The 22,360-nt window shown below is 40.0% G+C and overlaps 1 pseudogene; it reads right to left on the bottom strand.

Annotated features, from left to right (window-relative positions):
* Positions 1–631: 631 nt before the first annotated feature.
* LOC106010874 (PHD finger protein 3-like) lies at positions 632–15,179 on the bottom strand (annotated as a pseudogene).
* Between the last annotated feature and the right edge of the window lie 7,181 nt (positions 15,180–22,360).

Here is a 22,360-nt window from a genome sequence, read left to right as displayed (position 1 = left end):
TTTTTCATGTATTTATTTGCTATTTCTACTTCTTTGTCTGAGAAATGTCTGTTCATTTCAGATGCCCATTTTTGGATTGGGTCTTTAAATTTGGGAGGTCTGATCTTTTTAAGTTCTTTATAGATTCGAGATAGTAGACCTTTGTCTGAGGAAGAGCAGGTGAAGATTTTTTCCCACATTGTGGGTTGTCTCTTCACACTGCTGGTGGTTTCTCTTGCTGTGCAGAAGCTTTTTAATAAGAAGAGATCCCACTTGTTGATTGTTCATGCTAGTTCCCAGGCAACTGAGGTTTTGTTCATAAAATCTTTTCCTACACCGATGTCTTCAAGGGTTCTACCTAACCTCTGTTCCAACTGGTTCAGAGTTTCTATTTTAATATTTAGATCTTTAATCCATTTTGATTTTAGTTTAGTGCATGGTGAGAGATATAGGTCTAGTTTTAATGTTTGGCAAGTTGAAGCCCAATTTCTCCAGCACCATTTATTGAAGAGGCTATCTTTCCTCCAGTGAGGGTGTTTGGCTCCTTTGTCGAAGATGAGATGGCTGAGTGTGTCTGAAGTTGTTTCTGCATCTTCTAATCTGTTCCACTGGTCTTCAAGTCTGTTTCTTTGCCAGTACCATGCTGTTTTTATCACAGTAGCTTTGTAGTATAGTTGCAGGGGACCTTGCACTTTCGAGAGTGGTGGTGGCACCACTGAGCTAAATCCCTGGCCCACTCCTTTGATTCTTATTCAAATTTTTTCTTTGCCCTCCTTTCTTCAGTGGTTTCATCTATTTTACCTGAAATAGAACTTCTGTTCACCTTCATCCTTATCTGAAAACTTAAACAATGGGTTGCTAACAGTCTTAATTTTGCCTTCCAGGCCGGGAATTTAGCACAGTGGTTCTGCTGCCTGCCTTGCAAGTGCAAGGTCCTGAGTTTGATCCCTGGTACCAAAATAAATAAATAAAAATAAATATTACATTCCATCTTGGGCCGGGGATTTAGCTCAGTGGTTCCACCACCTGCCTCACAAGCACAAGGTCCCAAGTTGGATCCCTGGTACCCCCAAAAAACCAAACCAAACCAAAACAACAACAACATTCCATCTCTGGGCGCAGTGGTGCACACCTGTAATCCTAGCACTCGGGAGGCTGAGGCAGGAGGATTGCCATGAGTTCGAGGCCAGCATGGGCTACATAGCGAATTCAAGGCCAGCCTGAACTACCTAGTGAGACCCCGTCTCAAAAAAAAATTTACATTCCATCAGAGCTTCATTTTTCTTTTTTTCAATAGGAAACAAGTCTCTGAAAAAAGTGGACAATTTAATTCAAGAGATGGCACACTGGCTTCTCCCTGATTATTACACTCATGCTTGAAATCCAACTCAACGCCATCCTTCATTGCAAGGCAAGATGACACTGAAGAAAGACTTTAAGTCACTGATACTTGTGGTACCACTTCAATTTGTCTAGAATGTTGGCTGCTCCTTCTGTTCTCCTTATGGTACTCAGGTTTCACTGATGTACAAACTTTCCCTTTAATTTTACATCTTTCTGGTTGTTTCACCTCTACCTTGGGGGCAGATACAATCTTCCTGGATGCCTTTTTTGTGCTACTTAACAGGGTGTCGTTTGATTGCTTGACAATAGTGCTTTGTCGCAAACTTCTTACTTTTTTTAAATACCATTCAATGAGGTGATTTTCTTGGTGATCTCATTGAGTTTTCTTCTACTTTGTCCCTCAAATTTCTGCTAGGTAAAATCAATTCTTCTTCATCCATGGTGCCATTTCCACTTTAACAACTCTTTCGTCCATAATATTGTCAAGACCAACAACTCAAGAGTTGTGAGAATCAATTAAGTTGAAGTAGGACAACTCACTCTAAGCTTTAGAGCACTATACAGATGTTAACTATCTTCATCCTAGGGGTTAGAAGGAACCTCAAGAAGTTATCTAGTCCTTATCTCTGTACCCAAGTAGAACTTCATTTAAAAAGAGCTCAACAAGATAGTGGTCTATCCTGTTGAATAAGACATCTGGTAATTAGGATCACTGCTATCCAAAATAGGCAAACAAAACTTACTTGAAGATCCTAGCATAGGATCCTTGTTGCTAAGCATGTTCTTCAGTGAGTCCTCCAAGACATTTTGACTTGCACTAAAATCCTTACAGACTTCATTCTCCAGGTTGGAGGCTTGAAACAGGGCATCACCTAAGTGGTCCGTAGGAATTAAATGATTAAAGGTAACAACCTCTGTGAAGACCCCATGTCTTTTGGCCCCAGCTCCGCCTGACTGGCGCTTCAACAGGCAGCCAGAGGAAGGTAGCAGCCACCGCTTCTGCTCTGCCACCTCGGCCTGTCAAGCCTCGTGGGCCTCTGCCCAGGCCAGGGACCCCAGGGCTAGAGTGCTGGTGGAGCGGGAGTGTCAAGTGACCCCACTGTTCGGCCTTCTGGGACCTTGGCTATGTTTCTTCCGTTTTATTTTTTGATTGTTTGTTGCTAACTTATAGAAATAAAATAACCACAATGAAGTATCACCTCACCCCAGTAAGAATGACTATTATCAAAAACACTAAAGATAATAGGTTCTGGCAGGATGTGAAGAAAAGAGAACCTTTCTACATTGTTGGTGGGAATGGAAATTAATGCAGCCATTATCAAAAGCAGCATGAAAGTTCCTCGAAGGAAGGAAGAAGGAAGGAACGAAAAAGATAGAAAGAAAAAGAAAGAAAGAAAGAAAGAAAGAGAGAGAGAGAGAGAAAGAAAGACCATATGGGGATCTAGCAATCCCACTACAGGGTATACCTAAATCCAAGGGGAATAGTCAGTCTGTTGAAGAAACATCTACACACTCCCACGTTCATGGCAGCACTATTCACAACAGCCAAGAAACGGGGGTAAGCATCCAACAGTGATGAGTGGATGAGGAGAATGTGATAGATATCCGTACACAGAGGGACATTCTTCTGTTGTCATTAGCAACAACATGGAAGGAAGTCACAATTTTTATGGCAAGTGTAATAAGCCAGGCACAGAAAGATAAATGTGGACTCTAAAAGAGTTGACCTCAAAGAAGTTGAGAGTGTAATGGCGGCCGCCAGAGCCTAGGGAGACTGAGCCGGAGAACGGCTGGGGAAGGGTTGATCAGTGGGCACTAATTTATTGTTAGGAGCAAGAAGTTCTTGTGTGCTGTTGCACAGTAGTGACTGTAGATAATGATAATGTACTGTATATTTTACAAAACTAAAAGAAAGAATTTTGAAAGTTTTCTCCATAAAGAAATGATAAATGTTTGAGGAGTTTGGTATGTTTAAAATGATTTAAACATCACACAATGAATACATAAATTGAAATAATATATAGTACCCCAATAATACATACTATTTTTGTTTTTATGTGTGTATTAAAAATAAAGTTTAAAAATTGATTCATGCATATTGATCTTGCATATTATGACTTTGTTAACTTACATTGTAAATTCTAGTTGTTGGGTTTTGTTTTTTGCACGTAAAACTTCTTCCTTTTCAATCTACATGTCTCTAATATCTCTTTATTTCTTATTGGCTAGAATCCTCCAATACAATGTTGAATGAAAGTGATTAGAATGACATCTTTGTTTTGTTCTTAATAATAGAAGGATTTGTTCTACTAGTAATAGTACAAGGATTTGTTCTAACAGTAGAAGGAATAGTAGAATAATTTGTTCGTAATAGTAGAAGGATTATACTTAAAGGATTCAGTCTTCACCTTTAAGTATAGTATTAATTGCTGTTTTTTCAGAGATGCTCCTTATCAGGTCAAGGAGTTTGTTGAGAGTTTGCCCTTCCTACATCAAAATGATAATATGGCTTTTGTCCATCATTCTATTAATATAGTACATTACATTAATTGATTTTCAAGTGCTAAAAAAACTCCCCTTTCTGGGATAAACTCCACTTGGTCACAAATTATAATCACATGTATGGTGCCTGGACACATTTCTAATGTTTTGTTAGGTATTTTCCTGCCTGTATGCATGAGGGATATTGGCCTATCATTTTGCTTCCTTATGCTGGTTTTGAGTATGTATCACTTTTTGAGTGGAAACAGTATGTGCCTGTGCACCTTGAGGTCAGAAATACAACCGTGTACAATGTGGATGTGGTTCCTACCCTCAAGATGTTCACAGTCTTGCTGGAAAGGTCCTAAATAATAATAGTAGAATAAATGTATGTATTTTTACATATACAATGACAGTGGTGACAAACACCATGAAGAACTAAATGTTCATATGTGATTTAAAAAGTGACAAAATCAGGTAGAGAGAAGTAAGAGACCTTACTTAAGGGAATAGTAAGGCACCATCCTGCAAAGCCATTTAAGCCCAAACCTAGAGAATGAAACAGTTGGAAAAGGGAGAGGGATATGAGAGCGGTAATGAGAGCAAGGCGCCGGAGAGGAGAATGGACTGAAATGGAGGAACTGGAAGAAATGTGTTTAGGGAGCATAAGTAACCATCAGAGTGACCACCAAGGAAGTAAGTTCACTAAGGACATTGTAGGCCACTTCCCGCAGCACTGCACTCGGAGTGTTATGGGAAACCATCAGTGGGTTCAGTACAGGAATGTAGTCGGCAGAGTAGGCTTAATCATTTTCATTTTACAGATTACGTTACTGAAACTCAGAGATGTTGATTCACTCAAGATACACAATAAGTGGCAGAAAACAAAGATAATTCAACTCTTAATGCAATACTTTTTGGACTTGATGTTTTGATTCTTCATCTTTATGATGAACTCTACCAGATGCTGGGAACTCAAACTCAAATTTGTCATGTTTGCTGCTTATGACTCATTAGCATAAAACCACATATACAGGGGAGGCTGAACTCTGATTATAATGAGGATTGGCATCATCTCGAGGATTTCATCTATGCATTCTGCCACAATACCAGAGAACCAAGTATTTTTCAGGAAAAGACAGACGAGTGAAGGAAGTAATCTTTATAAAAATTAATACTAAAATACGACTTCCCCTTTAATGGTGAAATCAATTTTAATATAGCTGTTTAAGATTTTATTCTCCACAAAGACAACCTAGTATCCATGTATGAAAACAAGTTTTTGGGCATTGCAGGTATAACTACAATTAGGTCGTGTGCATTTAAGGGGATAGGTGGGAGGCAGATGGGAAAAAATTTTAGAAGATGGGCATTTTTCACAACTACAATAAAAATAAATCTCAGTCAGGGCATAAGGAGAGAAAGTAAGATTTTGTTGTTGTTTGATTTTTTTTTTTAAACAGGGTCTCACTATGTAGTTCAGGCTGGCCCTGACTATGTGGCCCAGGCTGGCCTTGAACTCATGGTGATCCTTCTGCCTCAGCCTCCTAAGTGCTGGGAGTACACTGCCATGCCCAGCTGAAAATTAGATTTTATACTGAGGAAATTTGCAATCCTAGAACTCAGGAGAGTGAGGCAGGAGGATCGCCATGAGCTCAAATCCAGCCTGGGCTACATAGTGAGACCCTGTCTCAAAACAACAACAAAACCAAAAAAACAAAACAAAATATGGAGATTTGCTTCTAAGGACGTTGTACGTGAACTGTGAAAAGCTACTAGACTGAAGGTCAGAAAAATGAGGTTCAAGGACCCTTCCACAACTTAATGTATCAACATGGGCAAGTTTTCTGGTCTCTGTTTCCTCATTTGCAAAATGGGAGTTTTATAATAGTCTGTCTCTAAATTCTCTTGTAGGTCCAACAAGTCGCATTTCTAGAACACTTCAGTTCACTTTTCTGGTCTATGTATTCAAACTATGTAGTCAAGTCTAGTTCATCAAATAATAGAAGGAACTTAGCTGTCATCTGGTGATTTTGAGAATAACTAGATTCAAAATGTCAGCCAAAATAATTTATTGAATGTATCAAATTGCCACTAAAGAGTGCTCAGGTTCTGACATTACTGTACTTTGTGTAAATATTACATTTCCATTAGATGCAACTTCAAACTTTCAATATAATTTTTCCTCTTCTTGCAGAGTCATCTCAACCTCTTTAACTTTCTCCATTTGTAGAGAATTGAACCTATGGAAATATGTATGGAAATGAAAAGAAGTGGTAACTCAGTTTTTTTTATTTCTACATTCTTCAAGATACCTAATGTTTACTGCAACTCCTTCCAACACACACAGACACACACATCTTTATACCTGCTCACACATGTATTCAACACCCAGATCTCTTCACATTTTCACATTCAGTAAAACTTAGTCTACCCAGTGGTTATCACTAAGTACAATATTTGAGAGACTGCAGAGCCAAAAGGCATGAATGACTAATGGACCAGCAGGGAGGGGATACTTGACTGAAAGATAAAATGCCCTACTTCACAGTCTAAAAGGTATTGAGTTTGGCTCTGAGAAAAATTAAAATGCCAGTTGAAGAAGTCAGTGTTCCTTGGAGGGAAAGCTAATTTCTAATCTTGATTTCTGTGTCACTTTAGAGGTTCTTAGAGGCTGAAAATGATGGTACATTAACAAAACTTAAGATTGACTTAGTCCAATGTGACTTAAGAAGTTTTCAAGCATCTTATATACCTAACCCAAATAAGAGAAGCCTGCTAACCATCATTTGCTGGCGGCTGTTATGTAAATGGTTCATTGTGAGTTTTATTCTTTGATGCTCATAAGGGTCTTCCTGGCATGTAAAGAGTGAACAGTTACATACCCACTCACCTGTCAAAACTTGAAAAGCAGCATTACTCAAGAGACTGTTCACAGGCACCCCTGTAAATAAATGCAGTGAAATAAGGCAAGTGAAAAATGGCTCAGTCCTAAATATCCTGAGCATTCTGGGAGGCATGTGTATATTTTAGACTTGATTGCTTTTTCAATTTTCTGTATCATGACTTTTTAAAAAAATACTGATTTTGTTGATGAAGAATTTAGCAAATTTAGGAATTGAGACTTAATTTCCAAGTGTTTTGATTGCTTCTAATTGCCTTGGCAATTAGAACATTAAGTGTCTCAGTGTAATACCACAGAAAGCTTTAGTATCATCAGCTCTGGAAAACAAAAGCCTGCTACTTAATCATACAATAAGTGAATCACTGACATCCAGGCTCCCTGGGAACCTGGCCTGGAAGTATCTTTTCTAAAGCTCTACTGGGAGATTCATCTGTCTTCTGCTGCTCAAATCATGTCTCATCTTGGTGGAAATTTTCAGGCTGCCCTCATGCTATAAATTTCCAGCCCAGTATGGAAATTTCTTGGCCCACCACAACTGAACTTTTCAGCTAGTGGAACAGACCTTTAGTTACATTCATTTCCTGAAAATAAAGAGACTCTTAGTAGACGCATATTGTCCGCCTTCTGTTTCCCCCAACCCCTGGCTAACAGCAATAATGCTATAACGGAAAGGTACCCCATAAAATGACACGTACCATGTTAGCTCTTGGATTAAAAGCACAATCTTCAGAATGAGACCTGAATTAAAATTCAGACTCCAGGCTTTAGTTGAGGGACCTGGGGAAAGTTCTTTGTTCTCTCTGAGTTTCCTTTTCTTCATCTTCATACAGTAATGGAGGAAATTGTCTCTACCTCAAAGGATTATTACAGGAATCAAACAAGATAATATATTAAAAACATATGGTCCAGTTTTGGCACACAGTAAGCACTTATTAAATGCTAGTGAAGAATGTTGTTGCTATAGTTTCTATGTTTCATCTGCAAATTGTTCCATATCTTTGACCCTTATTGATGGAAAGAATTTTAAAATCTCATTACCCAATCTACTTAATTTATAGGCAAAGAAACTTATGTGTCTGTAAAATAGCTCAGAGGCCACTCACTTGTCCAAGGTCACATGGAATAATTGACCTAGAATAGCAAAATCAAGGTCTCTTGATTTCCAGACCCAAGTTTATTCTGCTTCCAGTAGTCAAGTATCATGTGAACCTTAGGCAAATCAATATGGTTGCGTGAAAAAATCTAAACCTACAAAATAATTAGTAGACAAAAATTAATTGGAAGAGAAGTATTTTCAGCAGAAAAGGTACAAAATAATTTGAATACACATTAAAGAAATACTGTAGAATAATCATGTTATAAATAATGACATTTTAATTTTTCTAAAGTAATTTTTCCAGAAGTGATTTTGAGTGCCAATCTGATATGTACCTTTCATGCATGTGTATACATATATAGAGATTGGATATTCTTTATCTAAAATACTTAGGACCAGACGTGTTTTGGATTTCAGATGCTTTGGATCTTGGAATATTTGCGAACATAGAATGAGATATCTTGTAGAAGGACCCAAATCTAAACAATTGGTTCATTTATGTTTCATGCATACCTGATGTATAGAGACTAAAGGTAATTTTATAAAACTATATTCAATAAGTTTGTGTGTGAAGCTGTGTTTCACATTGTATGGAACTTTCCACTTGTGGTGTCATGTCAATGCCCCAAAAGTTTAAGATTTTGGACCTTTTCAGCTTTCAGATTTTTAGATTACAGATGCTTAACCTGTATTAGAAAAAAAAAATTTCTTTTTTTTCCTCTCAATGTTTCAGGAAAACAAGAATGAAGGCTTTCAAGAAAGAGAAGGAGACCTGGTGTCTTTCCTTGGGCAGAAGGGAGTTGCCAAGAAATAGCAAATGAATGCCTCATAGTAGATTCCTGGGTAATGGTGTTTCCACTGCCCAGAGGACTTCCACTGAAGCTCAAAGCTGAAGAGGAAATTAAGGAATTATTGCTGAGGCTGAATCTTGAGTATCTTGCTGACAGCTAGGACATCAAACTAGGAGAGAAGAGGAGAAGCTAGGATGCCATACTTCCCTCTCTTGTGGTAGATCAGCATTGGCTCAACTTTGTTTGTTTGGTACTGGGGATCAAACTCAGGACCCTGCGCTGGCAAGGCAGGCAGAGGAACCACTGAGCCAAATCCCCAGCCCTCAGCTTTGTTCTTTTTGCCCTCAGCCTTCTGACTTCAGTGCCACCAACTACCCTGCCCTGGAAGGTGTGGTCCATGGGTTCCAGGGAAACTTACTGGGCACATAACAACAGTAATAGCACTGCTATGGTTATGTGAATCACATTAAATAAGATTCTTTTATCATTATTTACACAGCAACACACTCACTATAAGTAACACAGATATGAGACACATAGAATGAAAAACCAAGCCCTGGGCTGGTGAAGTGCTCCAAGTTAGAGCAGCTGCTCAGCAGGCATCAGGCTCTAGGTTTAATGTGTAGCACTACAAAAATAAATAAAAGAAAATAAAACACTCAAGCACTCTTTGTCCATAGTGCTTGATTTCTCGCTTTTTTTTTTAACTTGGAACTCTCAATGTAGTTGACATAAATCTACTTCATTTTTTCAACCATCATGTAGTATTCCACAATATAACTGTCACAATTCATATAACCATGCCCTAATTGAGAAAATTTTCTCCCCCTTTTCAGTTTTTATTAGAAAGAAAGCTTACAATGACCATTCACATTCATTTATTTTACAAATATATATAAATATTTCACAAGTATAGATTCTTATAAATAGAATTAAAAACTCCAAAGCTGTACTTTAAACATAGATCTATACCCTAAAAAAGCTTGTACCCATTCATCTTCATACAAACTATATATGGAATTGCCTATCATTTCTACATGATAATACTAGTATCAAACTATTAAAAAAAACTTTTTTGCAGTGCTTGGGATTGAACACTGGACCTTGTGCATGCTAGACAAATATTCTAACACTGACCTATACCCCCAGTCATCTATTGAATTTTAATTTTTAAAAATTTTCATTTGTATATTTGCAGTACATAATGATTTCATTCATCATGGGGGAGTTGGCACATGTACATAACACATCTTAATTCTTTTTGCTTTCCTTTCCTGTCCTCCTTCCCAACCTAATTGGTTATGTAATATATCTTGTTTATTTTCATTTTCTTTACTTTTCAGATTAACCATCTTTTTATATCTTATTTATTAAGTTTTATTAATTGTCTCTTCATTTCTTTTGCCCAGTTTTGTATTTTATGTCTTTCATAGTAATTTTAGGATCCTTTAATATATGGTATATATTACTCTTGGTTTTATATATTATTACAAAGACCTTCATAGGACCTTTTGGGGGATTGTGTGTGTGTGTCTTTTATTATAGAGATCTATATCAGTTTCTCTTCATTATGACAAAATACTTATGGCAGTCTACTTATGAAGAAAGAGGTTTAGGGCCAGGGATTTAGCTCAGTGGTTCTGGCGCCTGCCTCCCAAGTGCAAGGACCCAAGTTCGATCCCTGGTACCAAAAAAAAAAAAAAGAAAGAGGTTTATGTAGCTCACAGTTTTGGAGCTTGCAAGTCCGTGATTGGACAACCCCATTGGTTTGGGCTCTGCTGAGGGCCTAATGGTCGCTCGCATCATGGCAGGACCATGTGGAAGACAGAAAGATCATGTCACCAGACAGGAAGCCAGAGAACTGAGGCCCCACAATCTCTTCAGGGGACATGGACAAATGACCTAAGGACCTCCTACTAAGCTCAATGTCTTAATGGTTCTATGGCTCCCCAACATTACCACCCTGGGGACCAACTTTCTAATACATGAATTATTGGAGGCAAAACTCAAGTCACATTCATAGCAAGATATTTTAATTTGCTTGAAATGAGATTTTTTTTTTTTTGTCTTTTACTAGTAACTCTTGGAATTTATATCTTTTTAAAGGAGACCTTTCACCATGCTCCAAAATTACAAAAACTGATGTGGTATATTTTATTCTAGCTCCTTTTTGACTTGGGTTTTTAAAATTTTAATGTTCAGAATTTAATCTAATTGTATTTTGTACATACAATGTGATAAAGGGATCTAAATTAATGTTATTCAAGGATGACAACAATCTTTATATAATTTTTGGACAGTCCACCCTTTTCATATTGAGATGCTACCTTTCCTAAGTGTCTCTTTATACATGGCTTTGTTCCTGAATTGTCCTTTATTGTTTCATTTGTTCATTTCTTTCTAAACCAATATAATATTGTTCAAATAAGTATAAACACTATATTTAGATAACTGGAAAGTTGTGTCCTTTGTTGATTTTTTTTTGTAGTTTTGTTACTTGTTCTGAAGGTATTATAGACAGCTAAACTAGGTAGAAATATTATAGGCAGTCAGGTAGGGCTAGGCCCTCGAGGGAGTCAGGACAAAGATAAAAGACTTTATAACTGTGGCCAGAGACACATTTGTTGGCGATGAGGCCTGCATACCTTCCCCAAGCCAAGATAAATGGTAACACCTGTCCTAATGAAGTCTGGATAGACATCAGTCACCCCAATGGGTAAGCAAGACCTCCAGACCCATCGTTTCCTAGAAAAATCTTTGTCCTTTCCATGCACATTTGTTGTGTGACTTATTTCCCCACTGGATCACTGTCACCTAAGGGACTACACTTGTAACCTCGTTTGTTGATCATAGCTTTAACCCGCATTGTACTCACGTGGTTTTTGCTCTGTAGAACTTGCCTTGGAAAGTGGGGTCCTCATCTGCTCCTTCTCCTCCTGCTTCTCACCAGCTAGCCTCGCAATAAATATTTCCTATTCTTAACCTCCATTGTTCTGGAATTCATTCTTCGATTTTAGAGAACACAAGATTAGCGTATCAGACATCTAATAGGTTGGAAATTACAATATTTCCCTTATATCATTTGGAGGTCCTATTTCATCTCTTATATCATGCCTGTATCAGAGCATTTCTCTTTCGTATGAACTCTAAAATCAGCTTTCAAATTCTATAAATCTCGTTATGATTTTATGAAGACTGTATTGAATGTATGGGTTAATTTGGAAAGTTGGCATCTCTAGAAGACTTTCTTCCAGAAACATGGAGAGCTTTTTATCTCTCCAGATCTCCTTTTATATCATCAATAAAACCTTATAGTTCTTTTCACATGGAACAGCTCTTGTTGGTTTACTTTGCAGAGACTTTTTAAAAAATCTATGTTGCCATTGAGAATGAGATCTTTAGATTTTATTTTCTCTACAGAGGAAGGTAAGAAAAGAAAAAGAAAGCAAGAGTTGAAAGAACACAAGAGAGAAGAAAAAGAGAGAAAAATCAAATGGGGAAATGGAATGATACACAAAGAGGAAGGAAGACAATTTGATTTTATCAAGTACCTATGCTGTGACATGCTCTTTGTTAGAGGCATGCACAAGCACCATCTCATGTTCACCTCCAGCTAGGTAGCAGCTTTGAGAAAATTGAAGTCGAGAGATCAGCAAGGAAATGTGGAATAGGAACTGGAGCAATAATAGGTTTGGAAAGAGACTGGGGAATTAATCCCAAATTTCACTCTAATTACATTTGACTCCTGTAAAATGCAGATAATAACTGCTTGGGTGATTGTGAGGGTCAACTGAAATAACACGTCTAAAGTGGCTACTGCCTAGGGAGCTCTCCATCAAGCCGGTTCCCACTCATCAATATGTCTCTCTTACACCACAGACTTTCTGCCCCCTGCACCCAGCTGCCATTCGAATCTGAGAGTCTGCTCAGGACAACGCAGAGCCTTAATATTAATATGTTATGAGATGTTTATTCCATTAGTGCACAACACACAGGAACACATACCAAAAATTCTTTTAAAATACGGCACTCAAGACAATTATCGAGAGTTGTGATGTGAATCTGAAAAAAAAGTCACATAAGCTTGAAAAAAAAACACCCATTACAAAGGAGGCATTGTTGAAATTCGAATCCTTGTGTAAGCCTAAATGCCCAGTGAGAGTCACCCTCTATTCTAACCAAACAATCGTTCCTTGTGCAGAAGACAATGCTGGCTACATAGTCCTAGGAAGCACTGTGTCCCCATGGCCATGGCAACGCTCTCTCCCGCTGTGCTGCCCCACACAGAAGCAAAGTCTGGAGGAGCTATGGCCCCACCTGGCTCAGGGCCTGGGCCACTAAACAGCCAGGAGCCCAAAAAGCCAGGAAAACAGACCTGGCCCAGAGATGCTGGCTCTACCTTCATTCACTGCGGAGCTTGTATTGTCCCTGGAAGTCATGCTTATGAGATGTAAGAATGAAGGAGAGACAGGGGCCAGAGATTTAGCTCAGTGGTTCTGCCGCCTACCCTACAAGTGCAAGGACCTGAGTTCGGACCGAGTTTGGTCCCTGGTACCAAAAAAAAGAAGGAGAGAGAAAGATAAAAATAAGACATTAGTGAAATTCTCCAGATGAGTATTCTCTTCTTGGGATCATGTATATGCTTGTTCCTAACACCTCTTGATAAATCTTCCCCCTCAGCAGCTGGCAGCTCTTGAGGAAATTTGTTCACCTCTCTAAGCTTCATTTTTTTCATCTGAAAAATAGGATTGATAACACATCTCTCAGAGAATTGCTATGAGAATTAAATCACTCATATATAAAAATGTGCTCAATAAAAACAAGAATTATTCTCTCATCACATAGAAAATTGCATTCAGAGCCTGTGAATGTCTTCAGAGGTTTTGCATTTCACTTTTCAAGGGGAAATATGATTTCTGCAACAGCCAGTGTCATGTGATTCTGGAACTAGTGAATAATGTGTGTAATAAACGTTTTATTTTACTTTTTTAAAAGGGATGGTCTCTCTTAAGTACTGAGACTTGGTTCTATAAATGACTTGTAAACTGACCTTGATTCATTGGATCTATTTTCAAATCATATCCAGAATGCAATCACTTCTCACTGTCTCTTGCTGCCACCTGGTCTAATCCAAGTCATCACCATTTTTTCCTGGATTGTTGCAAATAGCCCTCTGACTGGCTTCCCTGCTTTCACTATAGACCTAAAAATATTTTGAGCAATGACTGTATCACCAGAATAAATGTATCCTCTCCCCCAAGGGAATTCTTTGACCATCATTTGCTGGACATACATTTATTCAGCCAATATTTATGGAGCCCCGACCAGATGCCAGCATTGTTCAGGCTTTGGTATTGTAGAAGTAAACACGATGGGCACAAATCTATGCTTTTGGAGTGTATATTCATGAGTTGACACAGTGACCGATAAGCACAACCAAGCACAGAGTAGGCGATGCCAGATGGTGATGGGCGACAGGGAGAAAAATAGCGATTGTGGAGGCCAGTGCACAGGGACTCGGGGTGGGAAGTGGGGGTTGTTATCTTAAATAGGGTGGATGGGAAAAGCCCTGTTACGGCTTCTATCTAGATGGCCCCCAAAGCCTCACGCACACATAGGTGGGGCTTTTGGAGGTGACTGGATCCTGGGTATGATCCTGGGTTGGTCCACTGATGAGTTTGGATGAATATACAGGGTGGATATATATCCCTTCCCCGCCTTGTTCCTACATTCTGCTTCTCACTGTCCTACCTTGAGCTGTTTCTCCTCTGCAGGGTCCCTCTGCCTTGCCACACTGCCTTGGAGTCCAGCCCACTATGGAATGAAACCTCTACAAACTGTGAGCTAAAACAAACCTCTCCTCCTTTAACTTGTGGGTTTCAGATATTTTGTCCCAGCAATGAGAAAGTAACTAAGACTCAGCCTCTTCTAAGGAGCTGATACTTGAGTAGGGAGCAGAAGGTGAGGAGGGAATGAGACCTAGATTACTGACAGGAGGGGAGGGAAAGGTTTTCTATGGACAGTAGGTACAAAGGCCTTGAGGCAATGTTCCGGAATCGCGGAAAGAAATGTACGGAGACACAGAATTTGGGTAAAAAAACAAAGCCTTTAATCGCTAGCGAGGGGGACCGCCAGAAACTCGTCTGATCAATGTCCGCCCTGTCCTTTGCTTTAACAGTTCCTTTTATATCTCCTTTTAGCCATTACCTCATTTCTGGCGGTCTTAGTAAAATTTCTGTTTCTCTTTTACAACTAGTTCCTGTTAACGGTTATAGTCACAGACATATAACAAAACAGACGGCGCCTAAAACACACACGTTGTAAACTACCCAAACATTTCTACTTTTCTTTTCTCTGGGTTAAATGTTATCTACAGTTAGGTTACAGGTCAAAGGTGCAGTTAGCCATCACCTTAAACAATAAGAGTTATGGGAAAGGTAAAATTTAAAGGAATGGATTACTTATTCTACTTCAGCTACCTTAGTAACTAATCTATAGTTTATATTTTCTCTATCAGCAAAGAAAAGGAAAAGGAACACACAGAGAATTAAGGGAGGACTGAGAGAAAGGTGGTTACCGGCATGGTGGGAATATAAAGAAGACACAGGCTCTTATGCAAGTGAGTTAGAAAGTCACTGGAGGATTTTGAGGATAAAAATGATGACATTGAGGCTGGGGATTTAGCTCAGTGGTTCCAGCACCTGCCTCACAAGCACAAGGTCCTGAGTTCAATCTCTGGTACAAAAAAAAAAAAGACCACATTATCCAATTTATCTTTCTTGTTTCTTAATGGTACTGAGGATTGAACTCAGGGCCTTTGCACCGAGCTACATTTTCAAACCCCCCCACCACCCCTTTTTGGTTTTATTTTTTATTTTGAGATAGGGTCTTGCTAAATCGAAAAATTGTACAAGACAGGCATGTACTTATGATCCTCCAGACTCAGCCTCTAAATGTGCTAGAATTATAGGCATGTGCCACCAGGTGTGGCCAATGTACCTTTTTAAAGGATCTTTCTGGCTACTCTAGGAAGCACTGGTCTTAGAACTTGATTATCGGCATCACCTTGCAGGGCTTATATACAACATACACCGGCCAAATTGCTCCCCAGAGTTCCTGACTGAGTTTTAAACTCATCGGTGGACTAACCTAATACCACACACCCATGATCCAGTCACCTCCAAAAGCCCCACCTACACGCTTGTGAGGCTTTGGGGGGTCCATCTAGATATAAGCATAACAGGGCTTTTCCCAGACACTGTATTTAAGATAACAACCCCCACTTCCTACCCTGAGTCCCTGTGCACTGTCCTCCACACTTGTTATTTTTCTCCCTGTCAACAATCACCATCTGAGTGGGTCAATGGCACACTGGGTGACACTGATGCTGCTGGTCCTGGGTTGCTGGTAAAGACCACGGCAGTAGAGAATTATTTTCAGGAAGGACCATCATAGAAGCAGGGAAAGCAGTTTGTAGTAATCTAGGGGAAAAATGATGGTGGCTTTGAGAGTACAAGGTGGCAATAGGAGGCAATGAGACTCAGGTAATTGAATTATGGATACATTTTGAACCCAGATCCAACGAGACTTGCTGAGTGATCAAATGTGAGGCCTTATGAAAGTAAAAAATGAATTAAGGACTTTAAATCAGGAAACTAGATGAATGGAGTTGCTATTTACTAAGAAAAGGAAAGAAGACTTTGGGCAGAGGTGCCATTTAGCGTGGAGAGTATTAAATTTGTTGAACCTGTTAAATAAATCTAAATGGATGTGTCCAGTAAGACTTTGATTTAGGGAGTCTGGAATTCAGGGGAGAGTTCTAGTCTGGGAAGAGAAAGGCAAGGAGCTATATTATAATTTGGTAACATAGATACATTTAGTACTCATCACTGGAGAGAATGAAGGCAGAGGAATGGATCCAGGACTGAACTCTGTGGCAGTCCAGTGGGTAGAAGTAAGGACAGTGAAAGGGTCCAGTCATGAGACTGTGGAGTGATAGCCAGGGACATGAGTGGAAAACTTGGAGATTGGGGTACCCTGTATCAACAAATTCAGATTCACGTGCTACAAAGTCACCTTGCTGTAGCAGTCACTGCCAAGTATCCAGTGTGGGCTACCATGTTACATGCCAAAGGTTGAAGGGCTTCCTTATGGATAAATCACTCCAACAGGAAAATATCATCACTAAGATTAAGAGTTCTTTCCTTTTATACTTTTGGGCTGACTTTATTTTTGCAACCAAAAAATATAGTGTTGACAATTTAATCACTGATATAGACTAGACATCCTTTCTTTCCCCCTCAAGCATTCTGCCTGGCTGACTCTTTTCCTTGAAGCAAATTGTCCAATTTTGAAAGATTGAACTATAAATCTAAGTAGTTGTATGTGTGGTCAGACTGCTGGGAAGTGGTATGGGTACAGTTGATAAATGTTTTAGGAGGCACAGCCCTTCCTCTGCCTTCTCCTTCTACTTTCTGGCAGTGGTACTTGGAATCCTCTGGCTTTTCAGCAGTAAAAACAAACTGTGGAAACAAATGCCTCAAATCGTTCATTCATCAAGCTCTGAGCAATCTGGTCTTTAATCTCTTCCTTTTAATAAGTGCACCAGGTGGACAGCCATGACTGTAGTAATGATGGAAGGACTGGGGAAGATTAGAGGTGGGCCAGGGTAGGATTTGGGATTGGTGGCACAGAGCAAGAAGAACAATATGTGGATTTCATTCAGAGCCTGAAGCCTTGGGCATCCGTCTAGCACTGGAGCTGGAAGATGGGTTCTGTAGTCAGTCAACCTGGTTGACCTAGTCAAGCAGAGGACATGAGGGACAAAAGGTCCAGAGCCCCATGCTGCCATTCTATTGAGATACAGCTGAGGCACATCCTCTTGGTTCTCCAATTAAGTCCGGGTATTCCCACTACAGTGAAGTGTCAGGCTTGTTTCTCTGTGAGAAACACAACGGCAGCCACTCAGATTCCCCGAGCACAGCCATTTATTGCATCTCGTACCAACGTGTATCTGGCTGTGAGTCAGCCCTACTCAGCAAACCTACTTACAGAAGACTCATTTCACACAACTTTACATCACTCCTTTCTGTGAATTACAGCTTCCTGGGACTCATCTTTAAACATAAATAGTATTTTTCTTTTTTTGGTACCAGGGATCGAACTCGGGACCTTGAACTTGCGAGGCAGGTGCTGGAACCACTGAGCTAAATCCCTGGCCCCAGCATTTTTAAGAAGTATAACACAAACCACATATGCCTTCTCAAGGCAAAGAAAAATACTACTGGTAACTCAGCACTATCTCCCCCAAAGTAAGTCAGGGATAGGAGAATAAGTCTAATCTGTACATTGCATCTCTGTGGGTGATACAACTGGTGGTGATTTAACTTTTCTCCCAAAGAGGTGAATGGGAATAGACACACTGCTGCATGAGATTTCTCTGGGAAGCTGTAGGTGCTGGTGCTTAGCAGTGGTCTCCATAGCAGCTGTCCAAGTGCAGACTCTGTGGGGCCGGAGCTTGCTTCTCTTTCAGAGGAAACAGGTGTTTATTATTCAGATTTCTTTATTAAAGGAGTGGTCGAAGCACTCAGGGTCAGGTATGTAGCCACTCTATGTCTTACTCATTCAAAAAACATTTCTTTCCATTTTGGGCAATGATCTATGTCCTTGGGATACATTAGTAAAAAAACAAAGAAATCTCTGTCTCCTTGGAGCTAATTTTCTAGGGCATAGCGAAAAAAAACTAAAGGCATAATAAATAGTTACATAATATGTTGGAAAGTCATAAAATACTACAGGAAAAGTAGAGCATGGTCAGAAATTTAGGAGGGAAGGACAAGTTGGAAGTAAATATTTGCAAAGTGTGAAGTTTAAGGAAAATAGATTTGGGAGGAAAGAATGGTTCAGCCAGGAAAAAAAGCCAGGGGAAAAGCTAAATTCAGACTGAAACAAGCCAGGCATGTATTAGGGACAGCATGGAGACCAGTGTGACTGAAGTGGCGTGAATAAAAGAGAAATGGTAGGAGCCGAAATGCTGGGGCCCTGTTTGTAGAAGGCCTCACTGATCATTCTAAGGACTTGGGCATCTAGCTACAGTGAAATAGGAAGCCTCCGAAGGACTTTAGGCAGAGGAATGATGAGATCCAAGAGACATTTTAGAAACATCATTCTGGTTTCAGGGAAAAGTCTCTTAGAAGTCAGGTTTGACAAATAGACCAAGAAAGAGGCAGCAGCAATTCTACAGGCGAAAGGGGATAAAGATGCTTGCTCTCCATGATGACGCCTAGGGGGCGCTCAAGACTTTCCCCTTTTTCCCTCTTTCTTTGGACAGTAGAGACCTAAATTGGATGTGCTATCTATCACAAAATGGATTCCCAGTAGCAACTGAATCCTTCCTACCGCAAGCTGGAAAACGCAATGCAGTGGGGTGTCAAATTTCATTATGGGTAAGAATTATTCCGGGAGCTTGTTAAAATGCAGATCCACAGCTGGCCTAACGATCTGAGATTGTAAATAAATAAATAAATCCGAAGGGGACCTGGGTGCCTGCCCTTTTCCCACTCAGTTGATTCCAACGTGTGAGCTCCCACATTGTTTAAGGTGAAAGAAATAAAATGCATAATAGTAAGTGGCTTATAGCAAATATTTCATTCCTTTTTTCTTTTGGGGGCCTTGCTTCCCTTTTCTTCTTCTTCTTCAGTAACCAATGAGGTAAGCCAGCCCTGGAACTTCTTGGAACTGGGAGATCCCAGCATGACCAGACTGGTTCCACAGCATGCACACGTGGAATGGGGTGGCTTGGGCTAGGCTTCACTGGTCTGTACGGGGGTGGGGAGAACGGGCATAAAGGGTGCCTGCCGGTCCACAAACAGCACCCAAGTTCATTTTCTTTGGTCTGGACAGGTTTGGCCTGTCCAATATTTTAGCAAGATTTGAATTTATTTCCAACTTTTCTTTCTTTCTTTTTTAACCCGGGATCGAACTTAGAACCTTGTGCTTTCGAGGCAGGTGTCAGCACCACTGAGCTAAATCCCTGGCCCTGTTTCCAACTTTGCAGGCTCAGATTTCACACAGATGTCCTACTTTTCTGGCACAGTAAGGGACAGAACCTGGTCCTTCATTCCCACATAGCAAAGGTGAGTCCTTTAGATAGTCATGAGTTCTGTAATATGCTACTGTCTTCCTCCCTCCCTCCCTTTCTCTCCTCCCTTTCTTCCCTCCTTTCTTCCTTGCTTCCTCCCTTCCTTATGCCTTGTTGCCCCCACCCCCAAATCAAGGCCAAGTATCAGTTGTCATTTATCATCATTGTGTCTTCTTAAAGTTAAGAAAATGAAATATTTCTTTAGAAAATAAGAGTCTAGTGTTTTCAAAAATAAATACCAGACCCATTCTCTCATTGACATTATTTGCCTGGCTTTTGAAGATGTTTAAGTTTGCTATCTCTAACTTACCTCTTAATCTAGAAAGGAAAAGTTGTCTTTATATTTTTAAAAAATGATGTGGAATTCTGTTCAGCAGTAATAGGCAGTGAACTGCTAATGTACAACAAAATGAATGAATTTCAAACATGAGGCTGAGCAAAAGAAGTCAGACACAAAAGCATAACACTGTATAATTCCATTTAAAATTCTAGAAAAGGCAAAGCCAATCTGTAGTAACAGAAAGCAGATTTCTCTTTCTGGTTTCTCAGGGCAAAGATGGACTTCAAAAAGAGCACAAAAAACTGTTTCTGGAGTGATGGAAGTGCCCTATCTGTCAGTGTAGATCTTATAATTATACAGTGTAAAGGTCTATGCACTTGTTAAGACCCATCAGGCTGTATGTTGGAAATGAGTTCATTTTTTTATGCCAATTTTATCTAATAAAGCTGTTTTTTACAGCTATCTAATAGAGTTGCCTGAGGAAAGAGATGAAATAAAGTGGGCTCTTGCCTATAGCTCCTTTTTTGCATATCACTGTCTACGAACATGACACAGTAGAGGGCAAGACAGGATCCAGGATTTCAAGATTCATAAGTATTGGCACGCCCTACTGAGGTCGCGAGTTGCGCAGAACACACCAAATCAGCCCGCGCCCCGGCAACAATCCACTGGACCACCCCCACCCCCCCGCCCCGCTCCTCTGTACAGCCACCTGGTTCCACATCACAAAGACACAGAGGACACCGGACCACCAGACCACAGTACTGAGTCCCGCTGCTCCTGGCCCAGAGGGCAGAGAAGCTCAGCTGGTCCCAGAACCCAGAAGGAAGGTACCCACCTCCATCTGGTCCCAGCACCCGGAAGGAAGATTTGAGCAGAAATCAATGCAATGGAGACTAACAGAACAAAACAAAACAAAAAATCAATGAAGCCAAGAGTTGGTTCTTCAAAAGAATCAACAAAATTGACAAACCCTTAGCCAACCGTATCAGAAAAAGGAAAGAAAAGGCCCAAATCCATGCAATTAGGAATGAAAAGGGTGAAATTACAACAGACCCAGCAGAAATCCAGAGGATCATCAATACCTTCTTTGAGAACCTATATATACGCCAATAAGATGGAAAACACAGAAGAAATGGACAGATTCCTAGATATGTATGAATTACCAAAGTTGAACTAAGAAGACCTAAAAATCCTAAACAACCCAATATCAAAAAATGAAATTGAAAACACAATTAAAAACTTACCAACTAAGAAAACCCTGGGTCCCCAGCACCCAGAAGGAAGTTCCCCACCTCCATCCCAGGCTCCTAGGGCAGTGAAGCTCAGCCAGTCCCAGCACCTGGAAGGAAGCTCCCCGCCACCATCCCAGGCTCCTAGGACAGAGACGCTCAGCCGGTCCCAGAACCTGGAAGGAAGCTTCCCTACTGCCATCCCAGGCTCCTAGGGCAGAGAAGGTGAACTGGTCCCAGCACCCGGAAGGAAACTCCCTAGGGAAAGTGAGCCGTGTGGGTGCCAGAAGCATCCCCCACCACGTGGAAATGAGAAAACACATAAGCAAGCCTCAAAAACAATGTTCCAGATCACCTACAGCAACCCAAAAGGGAAACGAGATGGAACAATCTGATATTCAATCACCTGGACTCTCTGAACTGGCAACAAAAGGGGATCTGGGAAAAATGAAATCAGAAATAATTACTCAGATAACAGCAAAGATTTTGCTCATGGTGCAAGACATGATTAATACATCTAGAGAGGACACAGATAAAAAAATAGAGGATCTGAGGAATATGATGGAATCCCAACATAGGAAACAAATGGAATCCATAAAAGAGATACAAACAGATTTCCAAGAGATTAAAAACTCCATTGAAAGTCTGCACAGCAGAATGAACCAATGTGAGGACAGAATTTCACATATAGAAGATAAGATTGCAATTAGTGAGGAGGAAAAGAAAAATTGCTTTAAAATTGTAAGGGAACACAAGACATCAATCCAGCAGCTGCTAGACGATGCAAAGAAGAATGACATAAAACTGATTGGAGTCAATGAAGAAAGAGGAGAGAGTGCAGATGACATAAAAAAACTGTTCACAGAAGTGATGGCAGAAAACTTCCCAAGGAGGGGAAAAGAACATGACATACAGATAAGTGAGGCATATAGGACGCCAAATAGCCTTAATCAAAAAAATCTACACATAGGCATATAATAGTTAGGATTCCAGAAATCCAACAGAAGAACAAAATTCTACAAGCTGTGAGAGAAAAGAAACAAATCACATACAAAGGAAAGCCCATCAGAATCACAGCAGACTTCTCAATGCAAACCTGCAAGGCAAGAAGA

This window comes from Heterocephalus glaber, unplaced genomic scaffold (genome assembly GCF_053883595.1).
Source record: "Heterocephalus glaber isolate CG9 unplaced genomic scaffold, H.glaber_assembly_v1.0 deba00001481, whole genome shotgun sequence".
Lineage (NCBI taxonomy): Eukaryota > Metazoa > Chordata > Mammalia > Rodentia > Bathyergidae > Heterocephalus > Heterocephalus glaber.
The sequence above is the reverse complement of the archived record's forward strand: the minus strand, read 5'-3'. Positions and strand labels throughout refer to the sequence as shown.